We start from the raw sequence: 20,029 nt of genomic DNA, 5'->3' as shown, positions 1-20,029 counted from the left end.
GATATCATTGGCTAAATACATAGTTTGGGCTATTTGTGTAAGTTTGATTGATTTGAAACTTAGAAATACATAACCCAAAACCTTGATTTCTTTTTCCTTATCCTTATAGATCTAATATCTATAAAATCTATGATTAACTTATCTTTAAAATATTTTGAATTTGTCCTAAGTTCTCTCTGTAGAGAAGAAACGATAATGAGATCCTTAACTAGATAATTGCATCTTTAATAGTTTCAAGACTTATTGAAAAAGAGAGTAAACTAGTAAAACGAATATGAAAAAACTTAGACAAGCTTAAGATAAGCTTAAAATTGATTATTTAACGATACATTTTTAGTTTTTACCAAAATATTTAAAAAATTTCTATTATTATGCAGAAGAATGTTGAGAAATGAAATTTTTCAAATATTTACCACACAATCTAGCATTAGCTGTTTAGATAATGATTATCCATTAGGAAGTTATAATCAAAGCTATATCTTTTGAAAATAAGAGACTTTAGAATCATTTTGAAATAGTAAATCATTTGAGATGACAAAGAAATGTCTCACTTCTTGTCGTGTGTGTCTGTTGTGAAAACATTCAAGTATCTTTTGAAAGGGTATATACCAAAGACAAAAAAAGGTTTTGTTCAAAATCGGTAAACGTTGAGCGTTAAACTAAGAATCATTATGTCAATGTCATTTGCTGGGGGTATTTATCTAATTTGTATTTGTTGGATTTCTCTTTATGTGTGTGTGTGTGTGTGTGTGCGTGTTTGTTATTCATTTGAATTACCTCATATTCATATATGTATATATGTATGTAGATATATTTAAAAAGAGTCTCAGTCTAGGGGCTAACCACTTAATTCTCCGCCTGCCTGCCTGCACTTCACACTTCAGAGTCTCTCGGATTTCTCATTGTTTCTGTTTGTGTTTTGTTTGCTCAAAGCCAAAACTTCCATTCTATTCTTGGAGATTTTGCAATCTAAAGTTTCGTTTTGCCTTGCCCCTTTGCTTTTGCGTTTGTTTTGTTATACCATACACCCATAGGGTGAAATGGTATATTAAAGTCGCCAAAATGTATGTAACAGGCAGAAGGAAGCTTCTCCGACCCTATAAAGTATATATATTCTTGATCAGGATCAACAGCCTAGTCGATCTAGCCATGTCCGTCTGTCCGTCCGTCCGTCCGTCCGTCCGTCCGTCCGTCCGTCCGTCCGTCCGTCCGTCCGTCCGTCCGTCCGTCTGTATGAACACGCAGATCTCGGAGACTATAAGAGCTAGAGCCACCAAATTTGGTATGTATACTCGTGTAGTATGCACATGTTCAGCATTAATTGGAATTTCGGCCACGCCCCCCTTACGCCCCCAGGAATCACATAAAACTGTTTTTCTTAAAAAGTATGACAGCTAGAGACATCAAATTTAGTTTGTATACCCGATTAGTTAGTGCGCAGAAATTAACTGTTCAAACTTTTTGCCACGCCCCCCTTACGCCCCCAGGAATCACACAAAACTGTTTTTCTTAAAAAGTATAATAGCTAGAGACATCAAATTTGGTTTATATGCTCGGTTAGTTAGCGCGCAGAAACTAATTGTTTAAACTTTTTGCCACGCCCCCTTCCGCCCCCCGGAATTTACATAAAAGTAATTTCCTTAAAAACTATGATAGCTACCGACATCAAATTTAGTATGTAGACTAGCTTAATAGACGCGCAGATATTGGCTATTTAAACATTTTGCCACGCCCACTTCCGCCCCCGTAAATTAAACAAAACTGATTTTATCAAAAACTAACAAAGCTAAAGTCACCAAATTTAGTATGTATACTGGCATAGTATGCGCAGAGAATTTAGATATTTTCACATTTTGCCACGCCCACTTCCGCCTCCATAATTTAGAAAAAAACGATTTCCTCCTTTAGTTTTTTGACTATCGCATTTAAATTTGGCAGACTAATTTATCTTATCTATTTCTACCAAACTATCAAATTTTATTGAAATCGGACTAGAAACATGTAAAATATGCGTATGAACGTATTTTACTACGCGGTCCACAAGGCCAGAATTGGCCGTTGGCTAGTAGCGGCGCTAGAGTGCTCGTGTGTTTGTAGAGTGAGCGAGATAGCACATAGTATAAGACATGTAAAAACAATTTAATAGACATACATTTGGTCTTCGAAATTTGAAATATTTGTTTCACCAGGTGTATGGTATACCCAAGTCGACGAGTCGACTTACTTGCTTCATTTTTAATTTGACTTGTTGCGCTCATTTTTCATCATTTTACTCACTACAATAGTTACTTTTTGAGGGTCAATTTTTCCGGCATCTTTTTTTGGTTTTTTTTTTTTTTGAGAATGTCAAGTGCAACGCCTCGCAAAGACCTTGAGCGCAAAGCAAAGGCAATATGATCATAAGATAGACCATAGCCAAATGCATTTGAACGGCAAGCCCAAAAAGAAGGAAAACCCTTTTCAAAGGTCAGCAGTCGATTATCTCTTGGCCATTGAATGACCATAAAATGAAACTCTTATGGCCGGCCGCCTGTTGTTCATTCATTGCATTTCTGTGGGGCATCCCAAAGGATTTTCAGGGACTTGTGACGTTTTTGTCCATTTCATCATCAATCAAATGTAATATGAGGATCTGTTTAATACATTATTATTTTCTTTTCATATTCTCCAAGCCTTTTACAAAATAAATATCATGCTCGTGCCCTTTATGTTGTTTTCTTGGTTTTGGTTTAGGTTTTACCTGACGCACCTTCACATCTGGTTTTTATGGATTCGATTAAATGTTTTCGGTTGTGTTTTATTTTTTACCTGACTGCCCGTTATTATTAACAGTTTCTCCCATGGCGCCTAAATTGACTCCATTAACCGGGGTAAAGTCATGCCAAGCGAAGCTAAGCTATCAAATGTCATTTGCATATCCATCAAATATATAGATAGATATATATGTACATATATACAGGTAGTAGATGGATCGCCCATTTATGGTTATTTTACGAGGGCCAAACGGATTTGCATACAAGGGCCTCCGGACCAATTTGGCTAAAATAACTTTCCATTTTCAAAAACGTTTTACCTATTAAAAACTCGTGGCAATCAAAATGAGAAATGATTTTTATTATGATCACTCACTCACTCCTCCACCTCTTCTCCCCCCGAAAACCCCTCACCTTCTCCAGCCACTTAACCTAAATAAATTTCTCAATGGGAAATCTGTTTATCAATGGTCAGAGTTGAAAATTATTATGATCTGCTTAAAAAGTTCTCAAATGTGAGCTCTTCTTTATTAAAAGCAGGAGGAGAGAGACATAGAAATGAGGTATTAATGACTATTTTAGTTACTAACTAACTAACTAACTTGAATTAGCTAATTGGCTACTAATGAATGACAACTGAGTCAGAGTCAGTGTCCGTGTCAAAAGAGTTTATACCAAATTGGAGTTCATATGAAAGAACTAGTAAGTCATTAAAAAATTAAAACTATTTATAGAACTCTTTCATATAAAGAGGAAGAGGGGAACCCATACATATGTACCATATATATTGTAGTCCTCCCCTTGGTAGAATCAACAACACATCCGGAATGTTAACGAATGTATCAATCAAGACCAAACATAAAGCAAACAACATTTAAGAACTAGCAGACTTTGTCTGTAAATAGTGTGGCCTTATATAAACTATATATGTATGTATGTATGTATATCTATTGTATGCTTATCTTATCGAAATAAATGTGTGTAGGTTCCCCCCTTCGTTTATTTTCTATATGTATTTACCATTTGGTGACAAACAGCAGCAGCAATATGAGTATCTGTCTCTGTTAACTTACTCATCAGTTCTTTCTCTACTTCTCATTCTGCCAATATACATAAAGCTAGATATGAGTTCATATCGAGATATATGTACATATACATAGGTACATATATGTATGTATTAGGTCTATGCGTACGATGATTAGGTTGGCTTACCCAACTTGTTGTTGTCTTGTGTTCTAATTTTTGGTTCGATGGTCCTCCAATTGATTTGGTATTTGTATCTTTCGCTCTCTTATTTTGTATCTTTATTTTTATGGTGTTTACACTTGATGATGATTATCATGAGTGTTGAAAACTGTTTGCAATTAGCACACTTTTTTTTTCTTCACTGCTTCTTCTTTTTCAGTAGATTTGATTTTTTTTTTTTTATTTTTGGGTCAAGGTTAGTAGCCCAGCCCAGGCCCCTAAATCAGACCCAATGCATGTAAGTATCTAAATTGTATCCATTGAATGTTGGGTGCGATCTCTTTCTGTGTGTGTGGTTGTGTGTGTGTTTATCTTGTAGATTTAAGGGCGTGATAGAAATGAAAACAAAAACAAAGAAACTTCATCTAGCCACTTGAGCCACAAGAAGTTGTCGTCCACATCTCTGATCTACCTCTTTCCCCTCCTTTGACTCTCGTTATTCACAGCATGGGACATTTGCAGGTTTGGGATACAATCTTCAATTCATATCAATTGTGTAGTCTCTCTGTAATAAGCGGGGGGTAAACTCTTCAACTCTTCATATGTGGGGACTGGACTAGATCACCGCTCAATTGAACATAAAACAGATATCTAGCAAAAAAAAACCCGACCTCTTCACTTGGCTTGATTGTTTTGTATCTAAAAAAACCAAAAATTTCCAAATCATTTGTTCATTTCACTTACACTAACAAAGAGCCACTTCAATCAAATGAAAAGAAGAACGAAAATGAAGAAAACTTGCATGGATTGACTGCTCTTTGCTTTCCAGCGCCTTTTCCCGTGGAAATCAAAAGAATTTTAAGCAAAAAATTCAGAACACATTTGATTAGCTGATTTGATTGTATAGACAGACAAATGGCTTTGCTTATAACATTAGAAGCAAATCTTTATCTGGTCTTTAAATTAAATTCTTCCAAGTCAAAATAGGCACAAAATCCGTGTTGATTTGCCCTCAATTCGAATGCAATTTCAAAAAGTTACTTTAGTCTCGAAATGTCAGATTAATTAGTAATAGTTTTTTGATGTAGATTTAGAGGTTTAATATATAGGTTTGTGGGTCTTAGATAAAAGTTTCAATATGGGTTTATAGATAGGTATAGATAAGTATATTGTTATCTGAATCTATATATAATTTAAGGGGGGATATAGTAGACGATAACGATTCAAAGCATATGCCATGCGTCCTGTGTACAGCGATAACATTGCGTCAAAAGATCATTTCCGGTCATTTTTACCATATATGTACATATATACATTAATACACACATCTGCCCCCCCTAACCCCCTCTCTTGCCACTCATATTTATTCACTTACACACTCATTTTTTCTTTATATTAAATGGAATGAATGCAATTGAAATTGAAATGGGAATGAGAATGAGATTGGGCATGGGCTTGCATAGAAAGCAACAATTGTGTGTGTGCCAGTGTGTGTGTGCGAGTGTGTGTTATGTGGGCCAAAAAGCCTTTGATTTGATGGCTACGAGGTGGATGATGTTGGATAATCTCAAGTTGGCAGAATGCGAGAAAAACCAATAAACTGCATTTAACGGACGTTCGGTCGATCGGCCATTTGAAAATTTCCACCAAAGTGATTTTCTGTTTAAGCTTGAATGATTTTTCATTTCAAAGATGGGCAGAGGAGTTGGTGGTGCAAGAGAGATAGAGAGAGTGAGAGAAGGAGTAAGGGTTGGGAGTTGGAGTTGGGGTGGCAATAAAAATTTCACCTTTCAACCAAGTTCTTGTAGATGTTATTGTTGTTGTTGTTGTTGTTGGTTTTGGCACAATGTTTTTGTGCGATTCATTGGAAAGATGCAAGAGAAAAACGAAAACATCATAAAATAGGGAAAATTCTTTCTGTTCATTTGGTTTTTCTTCGTCGTGTTATTTTTTTTTTTGGTCAGTGCTGAAAGGTAATAAATAAAAGCTATGTAAAGGCAGACACGTGTGCTGTTAATCCAACATGCACATGGTGAGAAAGAATGACAGAGGGTGTGGGGGGAAAGAGGGATGCCGTTGCAGTTTCACAGTTCCTCCTCTTCCTACCCCCTAACCATTCCTCTCCCTGGCAGCAGCTACGCATGGTGCGTCGTTCTAATTAACGTCACAACAGAAAAGAAACCAAACAGAACTGCTGGATAGGGACAGGGTGAAAGGGGAGAGGATAGAAGCAGAAATCCCGCACAAAAGATGAAAGCAAAGGAGGAAGAGACAGAGAAGGAGCAAAAGAAGTAGCAGCGGCCTGAGGGTTGCCATTGAGTTTTGGGGCAGGCTGTTGCAGCTGCAGATGCTTCCATATACATACATACATATGTGTATTTATACATATCTATTTAAATATATACATACATACATACATATATACAGATATCCGTCTTATGAATTGCAATTTATATAGGGGTTAGCTCCGATTTTAACTTCCACTTTGACTTGTCGTTGTCGTCTTCCCCCTTTGCGATGCCACAAATGTGTATACCCTGTAGAAATCCGAGAAACCACCAAAACAGAAAGCATCACATTCAATATCCAAATTCTATGCTAACTTTGCCCCTTAAAGCATGCAATACGCTGTAGAAATCTTCATTGCCTCATTGTCTAAAAACAATTTTAGCTTTGAGATATATTTTTAATCTCCCTTTCAAAACTAATATAATTTGTTAGCCAGGAAGCTTCTACCAATTTACCATAGGGTAATTCAAAGTCTATGTTCTTCTCTCATTCTCTGTTTAGTCGCCCTCTCCAATTAGGGGTTCAACATGGAGTCAAAACAAATGAATGCTCGGTCATGACCACAAAACAAAAGTCATTGAAAAATATACATACATATTATGTACATATGTACATATATATAAACAAATTCTTGACAAAAATTATGAAATAAATGAAACCACAAAGTAAAGTTTTTGAGGACCTTTTTTCACACAAACACACACACACACACACATTTGCAGTAATTAATCAGCAAATTATCAATAAATTTTGTGGGATCAATCAGTAATATTCAAATCAAAAGAAAAAGAATCTTTTGGCAATCGATTCACTAACTTTATCTAGCCATGTATAAATAATCAGCATAAAAACAGTTGGACAGCTCATTATATATTCAAGAGTTCATTAGACAAGCTAACCTATGTGGCGACACTAAAACGACTAAATGAAGTGGCTACTGTCACCTACCATTCCCCATCATCCACCCTCCATCCTCCAACCCACACCCACTGGTACCCCCTGCTGGTTTAAGCCAACTCATTAGCGAGGCGTTCAATCTAACATAAGACAAGAAAATGAATAGAAGAAAAAACTCTTTTACAACGCAACTTCATTTAGTTGGCACCTTCAAGAATGGTGGGGATTGTGGAGACGTTACTCTGGAGTTACCAATAAAGATCTCGTTACCGTTACAGAAGCACACACACACACACACAGAGATAAACACAAAATGAGAAAGAGATGGAGACCCAGGTACAATGTACTTGTCAAGGCATTTGTGTGTGGCCGGCCAAGTCGTTGGCCCTGAATGCAAAGTGGCATTTTGGTTTGAAAATAATTTGAAAAGTTCAATTTAGTAGCTACAACTAGCCGTCGCCGCCTAAAGCAGCGGTGCGTTTTCTTGTTTTTTTTGTTTTCTTTCCTTCAATACCCATTAGTTGGTTGAAGGGTATACCAGATGTGTGTAAGTGTATATGTATAAAAAAAAACACATTATTGTTTATATAGAATAAGCCGAATTTAGATATTTTCCAGAAATGTAGCAATTTTACTCCTTAAGGTATGCAATAGGCTGGCAAAAGTGTTCATAATTTTCAACAAATTAATGACTTTTTAAAAATTTGTCCACAAAACAACATTTGCTTCGACATGTAAGTTTTATTCATAAGACTTGTGTATATATTTTTTAGAAAAGCAAATTCTGGGCCTGCTTAGAGCATACTTTAGGGGGCAAAGTTACCCCATTTCAAAGCCACACTGCTTGAAACAAATGAAAATTATATTTCTGTTGAGTTTTCTAAAATTCAAAGTGGTAAATTAATTTGTTCTTCATGAAAATGTGACATAATTAAACAGATTCCTCCCTTTTCATTATATAGCTTGAAAAGGGTGTAATGTGATAGGATCGTCCCAAGTTGACATTTTGCCTATATTTTAAAGAAAAATTACAAATACATAAACAATGATAATTAAAAAATTGATTTACCACCTGACACAGATGGGTATTTTTGACGTTGAGGCCATTTGAAAGTTTCGTTCAAAATTGGTTGTCTGTTTATTTGCATTAATGAAGCAAACCAAACCAAACCGAACCGAACCCGCCGATCGACAATGGTCGTAACGTCTGGTCGAAGATTTGTTTAATTATGCTGACATACATATGTACATATGTATATAGACATCTGCATATACATACATATGTTGCACTTACTAATACTGAGAGGCTGGGGTGGGGTATCAAGATGAAGCCATGGAAGTTGAATTAACTCGGAATTACATGAAGTAATTTTCGCATGCGCAGCTCAAGCTCAACTAGCAACTATAACTAAATACAAAACAAAACAGAAAAAAAAAAACCTGTCAATGTTGTTGCCTTTTGACAAATGCCGACAACAGCAACTGGCCGAATCCAATCTTCACCCCCCTCCTGGATCTTGACACACACCTCCGCAGCAGCAAGGCGCGTCTATGCCACCCTCAACTAAGCGCGGATTCGTGGCCCGCTTACGCCCCCATTTGGTAGTCGACGATTCAATGATTTCGCTACGTTTCAAGTTGCCTATAAAAATAAAGGTAAAGAAGCAAAATAAATTACTAATTTACCAAAGCAAAAACATACATACATACATACATAGTTGAGGTTTATGTTGTTATCATATTTAATTTATTTTGTTGCACAAAACTAATTTGCATAAATAATTGCATTCAGCATTCAGTTGCAATTAGCATTAGAGCTTAATGGAGATTTACTTTTATCTACATACTGGTATTGGCAGCAATGCTCTTATCATGATCCAATACAATTTGAAATGGCAAATGAATAAATTGAAAAGCTTAATCAAATCGAAATCCATTTAGTCCATCCACCACCCACCGCAATTTCCCCCCTTATTGTCTTACTAGATGTCTTTCACTGCTTTGGCATGTCTGGTTTTAGTCTTGATGTTAGTTTAGTTTTCTAAAAAGTATTAAGATATTTATGGATTACAAAGGAATGTTAAGGTAACATACATAGTTAGCCAGCTTTACTTTATCGTGAAAATAGATTCTTTATGCATTAATATTTACAGTGTGTGCCATATTAATATGATCAATCTAGAAATTTATTCAAATTTATCTCACTACTGTGAGAAAACTCTATACAATTTATTAAATAAAAGGAGAACCATGGAATAGTAATTCTACTTATTAACTAGTAGCATCTGTTTTTACCCCCTGAAAAGTAGACAAACTAAGTGCATCTATTTATTTGAAACACACTGTAATTGCTTACTTTCTAGTCTTAGTCAGCCATTATTATTAACTGAGTCAATCTCAGACATGTCTGCCTTTCCAATAACTTGTCTATATGAACATTTGTCATTATAGAGCAAGAAAATAAAAGACATCTGTATAAACCAGATAGTAAACAGTTCTTGAAGGAAAATGCCTTTATCTATATATGTACATATGTATGAATGTTTTCTTTTTTCCATTTCACATATGCACATATTTTGAATTTCTTTATGCCTTTTTGAAACAGATTCTCTTGTGACGTCGTTTCCTTGTTTGTATAGACGGAAAAATTCAATATTTTTTGAAAAGGGATAATGGATAAATACAGTTCTTGTAGGGATTTCTAAGGGTAAACAAAATCTGTGACTGTCTGCCCGCTGCTTTTTTTTGTTTGTGTTGCCTTTAATGGTCCTCCCTTTGGTTCTGCCTCATTTTCGAGGGCGTTGCAAATTCTTTGTCAATTTATCGCTGCGCAATTCGTTTCGGTTCTTTGATATGATACATTACGACATCTTTTCCTTTTCCATTTCCATTTCCATTGGCATTGGCATTTGCATTCGCAATCCTCCCTTCCTCACCGCCCACCCAACTATCTCTTTCTATATTTTACACTTTTGCAGGGTTACATTAAAAACTTTATAGTAGATAGTTATGTAAATGCATATGAAATGAATTCTAGAGGCAATTAATTGTATTTTCTTTATTTCCCTTACTGGTGGCGCCGGCCACCACTTGGTGGTTGGCTCTCCTGTCACCATTAATGATTGCCAGCAAATTTGCCTAGTGAGTTATGAGGGGACAAATGATAATAACTAATGCAATGGGCGTTGGTTGCTTGATTGGTTAAATATGGCAAAAGCTATAGAACGTGCACTGAGTGCACATTGTACGTACAAATAAATGGTCAGTGCGGAAATCGTTCGATCGATCGTTGGGGGAATACTCGTCACTTGTCACAACCACAACAACAACAACAACAGAAACAAAAACAAACAGAAACACAAGTTGATGTCGCAACCACCGACTGATACTCAAACTCAAACTCTAAAATCGAAGTCCATGTGACTTGGTCTAGGCCATGTTGGGTCATTTGACATGCCATTGACTTGTTTTTTTTTTTTTTTTGGCATTCACATAAACACACAGTCCAAGCGATCGGCAGACGGACAGACACACACTAGTTTTCTTTATAGTTAATTGACGGATCATTATCATCAAATGTTGTGTGAGGTTAATGATTGAAGATGATTAGTTTGAGTTTGAGTTTGAGTTTTGGGTTTCGGGTTTAGGCATCAACTTTAATTGCTCACAAATTAATTGAAAGAAAAGCAAACAATCAATGGCATTTGCCATCTCTGTCTAACGCCTTATTCAATATATTGAAAGTCAATTTTCAATTTAATTCAATTTTATTTACGATGGTTGTTTATTTATTTCTTTAAGTTTGAGTTTGCTTTTGTCTTATGCCTTTTGCCGATGTCGTTGATTTAATGTCGTTAAGTGCGTACAGCTTGAAAACTTGTCACTAAGGTCGCTGGAATTGGTCGATCCTCCTCAATCTTCATCTTCATCATCATCATCATCATCATGTGTATTGGTTTTTTGTTTGCAAATCGAAAAACAACAAAAAACAAACACAAATTAATTGTTCTAAAAGTCTCTTTCAACCGTTTGTCGTTTGTGAACCAAACCAAAACAGATACAGAAACACAGATGAAAGACCTTTAACATAATATATGTTAGGTCTCTTTTTTTTTATTATTATTATTATATTTTTCTTCTTCTTTCTGTTTTCGGACAGTTGCTGTGCAAGGTTAGGTTTTAGCCATAAATGGCCATGGGAATGTTTCAGTTTCAATTTTGACTTGGGCCACAGTTAAAGTCAATTTTTGTTTTGTTTTTAGTCAATTGTGAGAATCTGGAAAGATTTATTTAGTTTGTCTTAAGTTTTGCCCATTTTTTTCTTAGACTTGATATATGTATGTATGAACACCTAAAAGAGAAAGTAAAAAAAACAACACAAAATAAATTGTTTATGTGGGAGAATTAACCAATTGATAATAGATAGTAGTTGTTGAAATTTTATCTTTGTTGACCAGAAAGTTAGATTCGGAATTCTATTGCCAGGATAATTTTGAGCTGAATATTATTTACTAGATGCTTAAGTCGTGTTTATGAAAATCGTGCTGAGATCATAAAAGATGTGCCTAGAAAACGGAGATATGTAGCCCTCCTGATCGTGCCTCAGTTTCTAGAAGTTGGGTTCTGGGTTTTCTCAGTAGGTTGACATCTACCTAGAAATTAGTTAATATTTATGCTTTCTTTAGATCACGTTTCCCTTCTGTTTTTCTTTGTTACATTGTTTATTGGTTCTCTGCTACTTAGTTAGCTGCTTTTTGTTGTGCCTTCCTTTCCTTTGGAAATCTTAACTTGAAAAGGTCTTGTTTTTGCTCAGATTTTCATTTCCTAAATGGTTTTTTGCTATGCGCATAACTAAAAGATCACAAAAAGGGTTCAAGAACTTAAAGAAGAAGAAGACTGAAATACTATGATAAATCATTGGGAAAACAAAACTCTCTCAAGCCTGATCTAACGGTATAGGGTTATGTATATGTGTATCTTTCGGATACTTTTTGTTTCGTTTAATTTTGTGTGTGTAAACAAAATGTTAGCAATTACGTTAAGAGGTTTTTTTTTAACTCTCTTCTCTTTAGTGGTCATTCTTTATTATTTGATTCTTTAAACAAATTTATTTTAGTAACTCTTTAGTAAGTTTTTGTTGCCTTCCTTTTGTTATTGTTGTTGATTTAGTGTTGTTGGGGAGAGGGAGTGTTTTGAGTCTGCTAATGGCATTTCGGGAAAGGAATAAAGAAAAACAGCAACTCAAAAAATTACCACATCACATTTTGAGACTGGGTAATGATGATGATCAATGAAACTAATAAACTACAACACCAACAATAACAACAACCGGCAACACTCATGCCGGAAATTGTAGAACGTGTTTATGCCACAATTTCAAGTTGTTAAGCCACGCACATAGAGAGAGAGAGAGAGAAGGAGGGAGGTAGACAATGCGTCACAACGACAGACGACGACTTACAACATTACATTGCTGAGACATGCGTGCCAACAATCAAAAAGAGAGAGAGAGAGAGGATGGATAGAGTGTAACAACCTTTGAATTAGATTTAGTCATTGGTATTAAAAAAACTACATATATTCTTATGATATCGATGTATCAACAACTACAAACACACACACACACACACACCTGTTTATACCTACATAGATATTGCATATAAGTAGAAAGTGAATCTGTTAGTCGTGTTCGTTTTGCTAGCCAAGATCGAGACATCGCTCACGCAACACCTCAACCACACACACACACGCACACACACACGCACACAACAAACTCGTATGCTTCATTCATAAATTCTTCATTTTCATTCAGATTTGGTACGCATTTACCTGATTCCGTCTGCAGATCACGTGTGCCAGCTGTCCACACGGCTGGGTTGTGGGTTGTTTTGTGGTGTTTCGGCCAGGTGAGAGAGAAAGAGAGATGATGGAGGAGAAGGGGGGAGGCCAATATACATATATATTCATTTTGGGTAGGCCGTGGTAGAAAGATAGTTAAAAACTATCATGATGATGTAGAGTTGGTGGGACAGTAAACAACTTACTGCCCAGTTGATTGACCCGATTCCCAATTCCAATTTCGTATACATTAGCAATTCCGTCAAACTGTCAAATCACTGAGAAAAGGTTCGACACTTTTTAATTCCTGATACTGTTCGCATTGCAATTGGAGTGACTCTGATCCATTGTGCGTATAGCATAACAATTATTTGAATTCTCGAACTTTTCTTGGTTTTCTAATGAAATATTTTCTGCTCTTCTATTGCAGGTAAGCACTTGGACGACGTTATTTACATACATATATGTATTTTGTTTTGTTTTTTAATCTCAATTCGTTGGATTTCAATCGAAATAAATGAATGTATGTGACAGGCGAGTGCAGTTGGACTTTAAAAGTAATTTAAACATAAACTACAATTTGGATATATGCCAATACATACTTATATGCATACGGTATACAAAATTTATGGATCTATAGTCGTGGGTGAGACACATATGTACATACATATACGGAATGAAAGTTTTCAACTTGCCATTGTATTTGGATTAGTTAAACTAATTAATCTTTCTGAAGTATTAGTATTATTTGAGTATACAATATAGAAATATATTCTCAATCCTCCTGGAGTTATTTACAATCTTCTCCCATATTTCAAAAGCATAAATAGCATTAGAATCAATATACTATAATAACTATTCTCGATCCATTCGCCATCTGTTTCGTATGTAGTTTTGTGCATTTTTGTACATTTGTTCATGGTATATAGAGTTCGCCCTCGACATTGTATTTGTTTTGTTGTTGGTATTTCTGTTGATTTTGGATGATGAATTCATATGATCATCATCACCATGGCCTGGTTCTGGATTGGCGTCGGTTTACTTACTTACTTAGTTATGAACATGTGTATTGTTAGATTGCAATTGAGTGACCTCGTTATACTTAACTTACACACTTTTGCGAGAATCCACATAGACGAACACACACACACACACACACACAGAAATATCGCTGCAATCAGGCCGTAAATGGTTAATTAACAACACCGCATAACTCTCACCTGGCCAAAGCCAAAGCCACGCCAAAGACAACTAACAAAACAAACAAACAAACAAACAGTAAGAGCAAATAAAACAAAAAAAAAACAACAGCGACAATGCCAATTATGTCCAGACCGAGGTCCAGTCTCTCTGTCTCAGACTCTAAGTCTCAGTTTCAATCTAATTCATGGAGAATCAGCTCTAAAATGCTCTTGGATTGAATTCTTATTCACATATGTATGTATTTATTATTGTTTTTGTTGCGTCTTTTGCCTGTTGTCTGTCATGTGATATCTGACAATTGTGTCACAGTTCTGGGCTCCCAGCTGTCTTGTCTCCCATCCCAATGTCAATTGTCATAGATAGGCACTTGTGGCCATCCTCAAGCATTGCTCCTCCTCCACTTCTCCACTCTGTTGCTCTATCTTACCTCTTTACCCATCCATAATCTAATCTTTTGTTACGGTTTGGCTTTCGTTTCATTCTTAACTTTTCTTTGACAGGTTTGTTTATATTTGCCTTTCTCCTTCTCTCTTTCTTAGGATCACAATTTTACTTACGAGTTTTGTATTGAAAATTTTATTTTTCGATCAATTCTGATTCTAAGATTCACAATCTTTAAGCAATTATTTATTTCTCTTTGTTGTGTTGCTTCCTCATTATTAGCCAACACATTTCGTTTGAGCCATGATCTCATCGTTTGAAAACACTTTTTTCATGTTTTGGCTAATAAATTATAGTTGCTGGTCACTAAATTTGGCAAAATTTGTTGTATGATAATTGTTTGCAATCGCCAATCGGGCACTGATCAATCTCACGGAACTAAAAAATAAGAATTCATTTCATTTGCCAATCACTTTGAAGCTCGTCTTGTGACTATAGATATTCATTCCTTTTCGGATTATATGGCATTAGGTAACAGAATTCATTTGATATTTATGACTTTTTATAATCCTCCCTTTTCAAATCGAACTTGACCAATTGTTAGCTGAGAGAGAAGATAAAAATCAAATCGCTTATTAATAAATCTTACGTTTTGGCTTTTTATGAAATTCAACTAAACGATTTCTGCATAAATACTTAAGGCTTTAACAAAAAAATATCTCTCACCCTGGGTCTGGGGTCTTGGTCTCGATCTCGGACTCGGTTTTGATCTTGGTCTCGGTCTCGGTCTCGATTTCAGTTCCAGTTCCAGTCATTGGCATTAAGCCTGATTAGGTCCAAAAAGAAAGGCTTGAAAAAGAGAGAGAGAGAGAGACAGAAGGAAGGGGAAAAAAACCCATGGGTCGACCGAAAGAAAACAAAAGTAAACGTGGCTACAAGTTCAAGGTCAAGAGCGGAGCCAAAAGCTGCGCTTCAGGTCTGCGACTGGGACAAGTTGAGCTGAGACTTCAAGACCGAGGCAAATGAGAGAAAGAGGAAGAGAAAGAAGATGGGGCAACTGCAGAACGGGCAACAAAGCAACAAAAAAAACTCGAGGACCGACTAAAGTTTCGAGCCAAGCCGACTTAAGCATACCCTCGACAAGCCAAATAATATAAATAGGAGGGGAAAAATGTGTTTCAATTTCTCCACACTCGAGTCTTGACTCTAGTCCATATTCCTTTGAATTCACCCATTTCGGAAAGGGTATAAAATTGTAAGGCAAACACAAAAAAGGCATAAAAACATCATCTTGATGGTGCCGCCGTCGGCTCAACTTTTGTCCATATTCCTCGTCTGTCGTCTGGCCAAGTTGTCTTGGCCAAGTCCGTTGTCGTTGTTGGCACTTATGGTTAATGAAAGCCAAACTCAGTTTAAGTCTCAGTCTCGGACTCAGACACACAGAACCCAGAAACATTAGGAGAAGCCTTCAACACGGTCAAAAGGCAACAAGAAAGGAAAAAAATTTGCATTTGCCTTATGTCCCTTCAAACAAAGCGCAAAAAAATAAAAATGAATCTCTTCATGACTTTGCATGTTTTTTGTGTGTGTTTTTTCAAAAACAAAAGTCATGCTATGAATTCTTTTTACCATCGAATCTGTTTTTTATTTAACAATAGAATTGGAATTTGTCTGTATTTATTCATTCTTGGGCATTCTTTCAAATTACATAAAACGAAAAGCCAAAAATTATTCCATTTCATATTCAAACAGAAGCAAAGTCGAAAGATAAGGAAAATCCTCTTTGTCTTATCGCATTACATACTCATATTTTCATAAATACTTATGTATCTCGCTCTCTCTCTCTCTCCCTTTCTTTCTTCTAACGAGAGTCAGTTCAATAAGTTCAATTACTTACTTACATATTTATTTATACCTTATCAGCTTTCATCATTATTTGATAGATTTACTCTGCCCAAGTCAAACTATTTAAAAGTTTAAGCAGAATTCTTAAAGGTTTCTCTTTTTGATAATATTTGACTTTTTACCACAATTAAATAACTTTGTGCACAACCCTCGTAAGTAAAACAAAATATATCAAATCAGAAAAGGTTCAAATATTAATACTGAATGACTGATGATTGGAATTCGATTAGGAATTGTACCTACTTTTTGTTTTCTGTATACACTGTGAAGGGAAATCCAAAAGATAATTTTTGTTCGGTCTCTATATAACTATTTAAATTTAAGAAATTGTCAATAAAAATGCTTTGAGACTCTCTAGCATTTTCTGTATATAGAGAAGGGAGAGTTCTCTTTTAGAACTTCTTGTTCTTATTTCAAGTATCTAGCTTTCTTAGAGATATTAAATTTCAATACACAATATGTAGATATTTTTAGATATAAAGCTATGTTTTTCTCTTTCTTGAGCCTTGTAACTCTTCCCAGCTTCCCCTTGGGGCATAGCTTTGTACATATGTTCATGTATTCATATATCTTTTTGATTTTGTGGCCAACTTTACCACCCAGACAGAGGCAGTCAAAAGACAACTTGTTGTCGATTATTTATCGCAATAAGTTTGTTGTTATTAAGCAACAAAAACAACATCGACAACAGTAACAACAGCAACAAAAAAAACAGTTAAGACAGAATGTTAAATAGACTTTTCATATCATGTTAATGGGTTGGTTAGGTCAGCTGCAATCGCACTATATCAACCGATATATATATATGCATATGTATATCGTGTGTGTATATAAATATATGAAATTGAACAACGTTTCTTGTTGTACCCTGTAAAACGATTCTTTTTCTTCTTTTGTTAAAGATAGACTTTCAGGAAGAAGAAAGGGGACGCTTATGGGTAAATACATATATTTCAATTATAGGGTATTACGATAATGTCATTCTTTTGTTCTATATATGTATGTATGTATATAGAGTCGCTCAATTCTACTGTAAGAGAAGCAGAGATTCGAAGACTGAGTCAACCCACACTGCAAGTTAACTTGACTTGACTTGACTCGAGTTGGACTTGCTTTTTGGCCTGGTCTCTGACTCTGACTTCGGGTCCGACTATTTCACTGGGAGTCAACAGCAGCAGCAGCCATTTGGCATTCGCAGTTAACCATTGTTGTTGTTGTTGTTAGTGTCATTTAAAGTCTAATCAAAACATTTGAAGTTACTTAAAGGAAACCTACGCAAAAGCTTAAGTTGCGTTTCTTGTTTCCAATTCTTAACTTGTTGCTTGCTTGTACATATATGCATACATATGTTTTTATATATGTATATATCTAGTATTTATAGTATTTGTTGTTTTTTTGTGGCTTACTTCTGTGATATACACATATCACAAAAAACCTCTCCCTCTCCCCAAACATCTGCGACATTTGGTATTATGGACATAAAAAAAAAAAATGTGAAATCAAAATTGGTTGCTATTTAAAATCGGTTTACCCTTCAAATCTTTATCTCTGCCTCTCTCTCTCTCTTAGAGGCATCAATTCCTGCCTGAATCAGTTAATTAATGTCACGCCTCTCTGTCCAATGTCATTATTTGATCAAATCAGAAAGATTACACAATAAATAAGAAACATAAAGAGAGAGAGAGAGAGATAAAGCCATTCAATCAAATACTCAAATTTCTGATTTAATTAACCAAAAACAAAAAAAAGAGAATAAAACTCAATTTTGTCACCTGAAACTTGATCCATTCTTCTACATCATCACCTTAAAGACCCAAGTGAAAAAAAACTCAAAAAGAACAACGAATATTAACTTGGCAGTTCATATATTCTTTTTGAGTTTTATTGACATCAACTTTGGAATTTGGGAAATCCTGATTGATTATCTGCAGGAACTATATATGTACATATAATCGGTTATCACACTTTTCCATTAGATTACTTTCCATGTAAACGCTTGATAAATCATTTGATGGGGTCTTTTCAATTGTTATTATTGTTTGTTTGGTATAGTATAACTTTATTGATACTAACGTTAGTCTAGTAAAACTACAAAGATAACAAACGATTTATGATTTATATTTCATTCTTACGGACCATTTTGCCCTTGGAATTGAATGCTTCCTTTAGCCTGTTGTGTATATTTTGGTAACTCGAATACATGGTATAATTATTCAAATCAGTCCAAACGAACAATCAAAGCTTTTCTTCGAATATATGTAGTTGCATTTATTGTCAATGTCTGGAAAAGTTACTATTTAGCAAGTGCAAAAAAAGAAAAGGACCATTTTCCATCAACTAATTTGGCATGTCTGGCTAAAATATATATTTGTATGTTTCTTTGGCTCATTGCCAAAATTGACTTGAACAAAAAATGCATAATATTGCCAGTCAAGGTTGTCGTCCTCCTACATAAAATAGAAAATATGTACATATGTATGTTTGTACATATCTGTCTCTATATATAAGTATTTTAATGAAGTTTTTTTTTTTCTGTTTCTATTTGTCGGCGACATCGCCGAGTGAATTTCATTTTGGCCCAACTGCAAAATGTCGCTCAAATGGAGTTTTATGGGGATCCTTTGTCAGGTCTATATTGATTTTCTTCTAGCATGCAGTTGTTGGAGTTTGCTCCAAGTGCATTTACCCTAAAAATATGTTGACATTTATGGTGATAATGATGACGATGGCGCTGAGTATGATGATTATGATGATGACACAGCCGTAGTCCATATGAAAATGCATCTTGTATAGAGACAAAGGCACTGCCAAAGCGAGCAATCCGCATACATATATGTATGTACTCCAAGCATAGGAGAAGCCAGAAAAGGGAAGCATGAGGTATGAGGAGGGCGATGTTTTGGTGAGGGAGTTAAAGTGGGAAAAGAAATAAAGTGTTGCCTCAATGGATAAATGGATAGATAATAACTTGTGAAAATAACTCTTACACTTGACGATTGTTGTTGTCTGTTGTGTGTGTTGCCTTTGATTCATTCCCGCGCTCAATGGCACTCAATGGTATGCCAGAGACTCACACAAACATACATATGTACATACATACATATGTACATATGTATGAAGATACATGCATACATGTGGAGATGCATCTGGATTGCTGTCAAAATCATGGTCCATGGATTGCTGTTGTTGCTATTGCCTCGACACTGAAATCTGACAGATGCGAGTGCATCAAGTTCGTGCTCCACATCAGTGGGTTTCCAAAGGGGGTGTGGGGGGAATGAATGGACGCAAGTCCCCATAAAAACATGTTGTAAATGTTGGAAGAGATGTGAAGGAGATTGGTGTGAACTTTATACATGCATTTAATGCTTGAATTGAAATGAAATCGTTTCGATTGTCGCTTCAAGAGTCATTGTGCATTGATACAACATCGGAGGAGGGTGGCCCGAGAGAGCTAGCTAGCTCTGGAGCCATGCGAAGAGGAAGTTTCTTCAATGGCTAAATGCCTAAGAATTTTTCTTCCTTAGTGTATGGGAAATTTCTTCAATTGGCAAATATCTAACTATGAATACATCTAT

The 20,029-nt window shown here is 35.6% G+C and overlaps 1 protein-coding gene across 3 annotated transcripts in view; it reads left to right on the top strand.

The window, feature by feature from the left end:
- Positions 1-20,029, top strand: part of pigs (pickled eggs) — a 57,171-nt gene that overhangs the window by 7,677 nt on the left and 29,465 nt on the right. Inside the window, exon 3 of one of the 3 annotated variants that reach the window (XM_068302997.1) lies at positions 13,393-13,519. The exons of the other annotated variants lie outside the window; for them this stretch is intronic. The gene's annotated coding sequence lies outside the window, so the exon portion shown is untranslated. The remainder of the gene's footprint in view (positions 1-13,392; positions 13,520-20,029) is intronic. 3 annotated transcript variants of the gene reach the window in all.

This window comes from Drosophila tropicalis, unplaced genomic scaffold, assembly GCF_018151085.1.
Source record: "Drosophila tropicalis isolate 14030-0801.00 unplaced genomic scaffold, ASM1815108v1 contig_158, whole genome shotgun sequence".
NCBI classification, from domain to species: domain Eukaryota; kingdom Metazoa; phylum Arthropoda; class Insecta; order Diptera; family Drosophilidae; genus Drosophila; species Drosophila tropicalis.
This window is presented reverse-complemented; position numbering and strand designations above follow the sequence as displayed.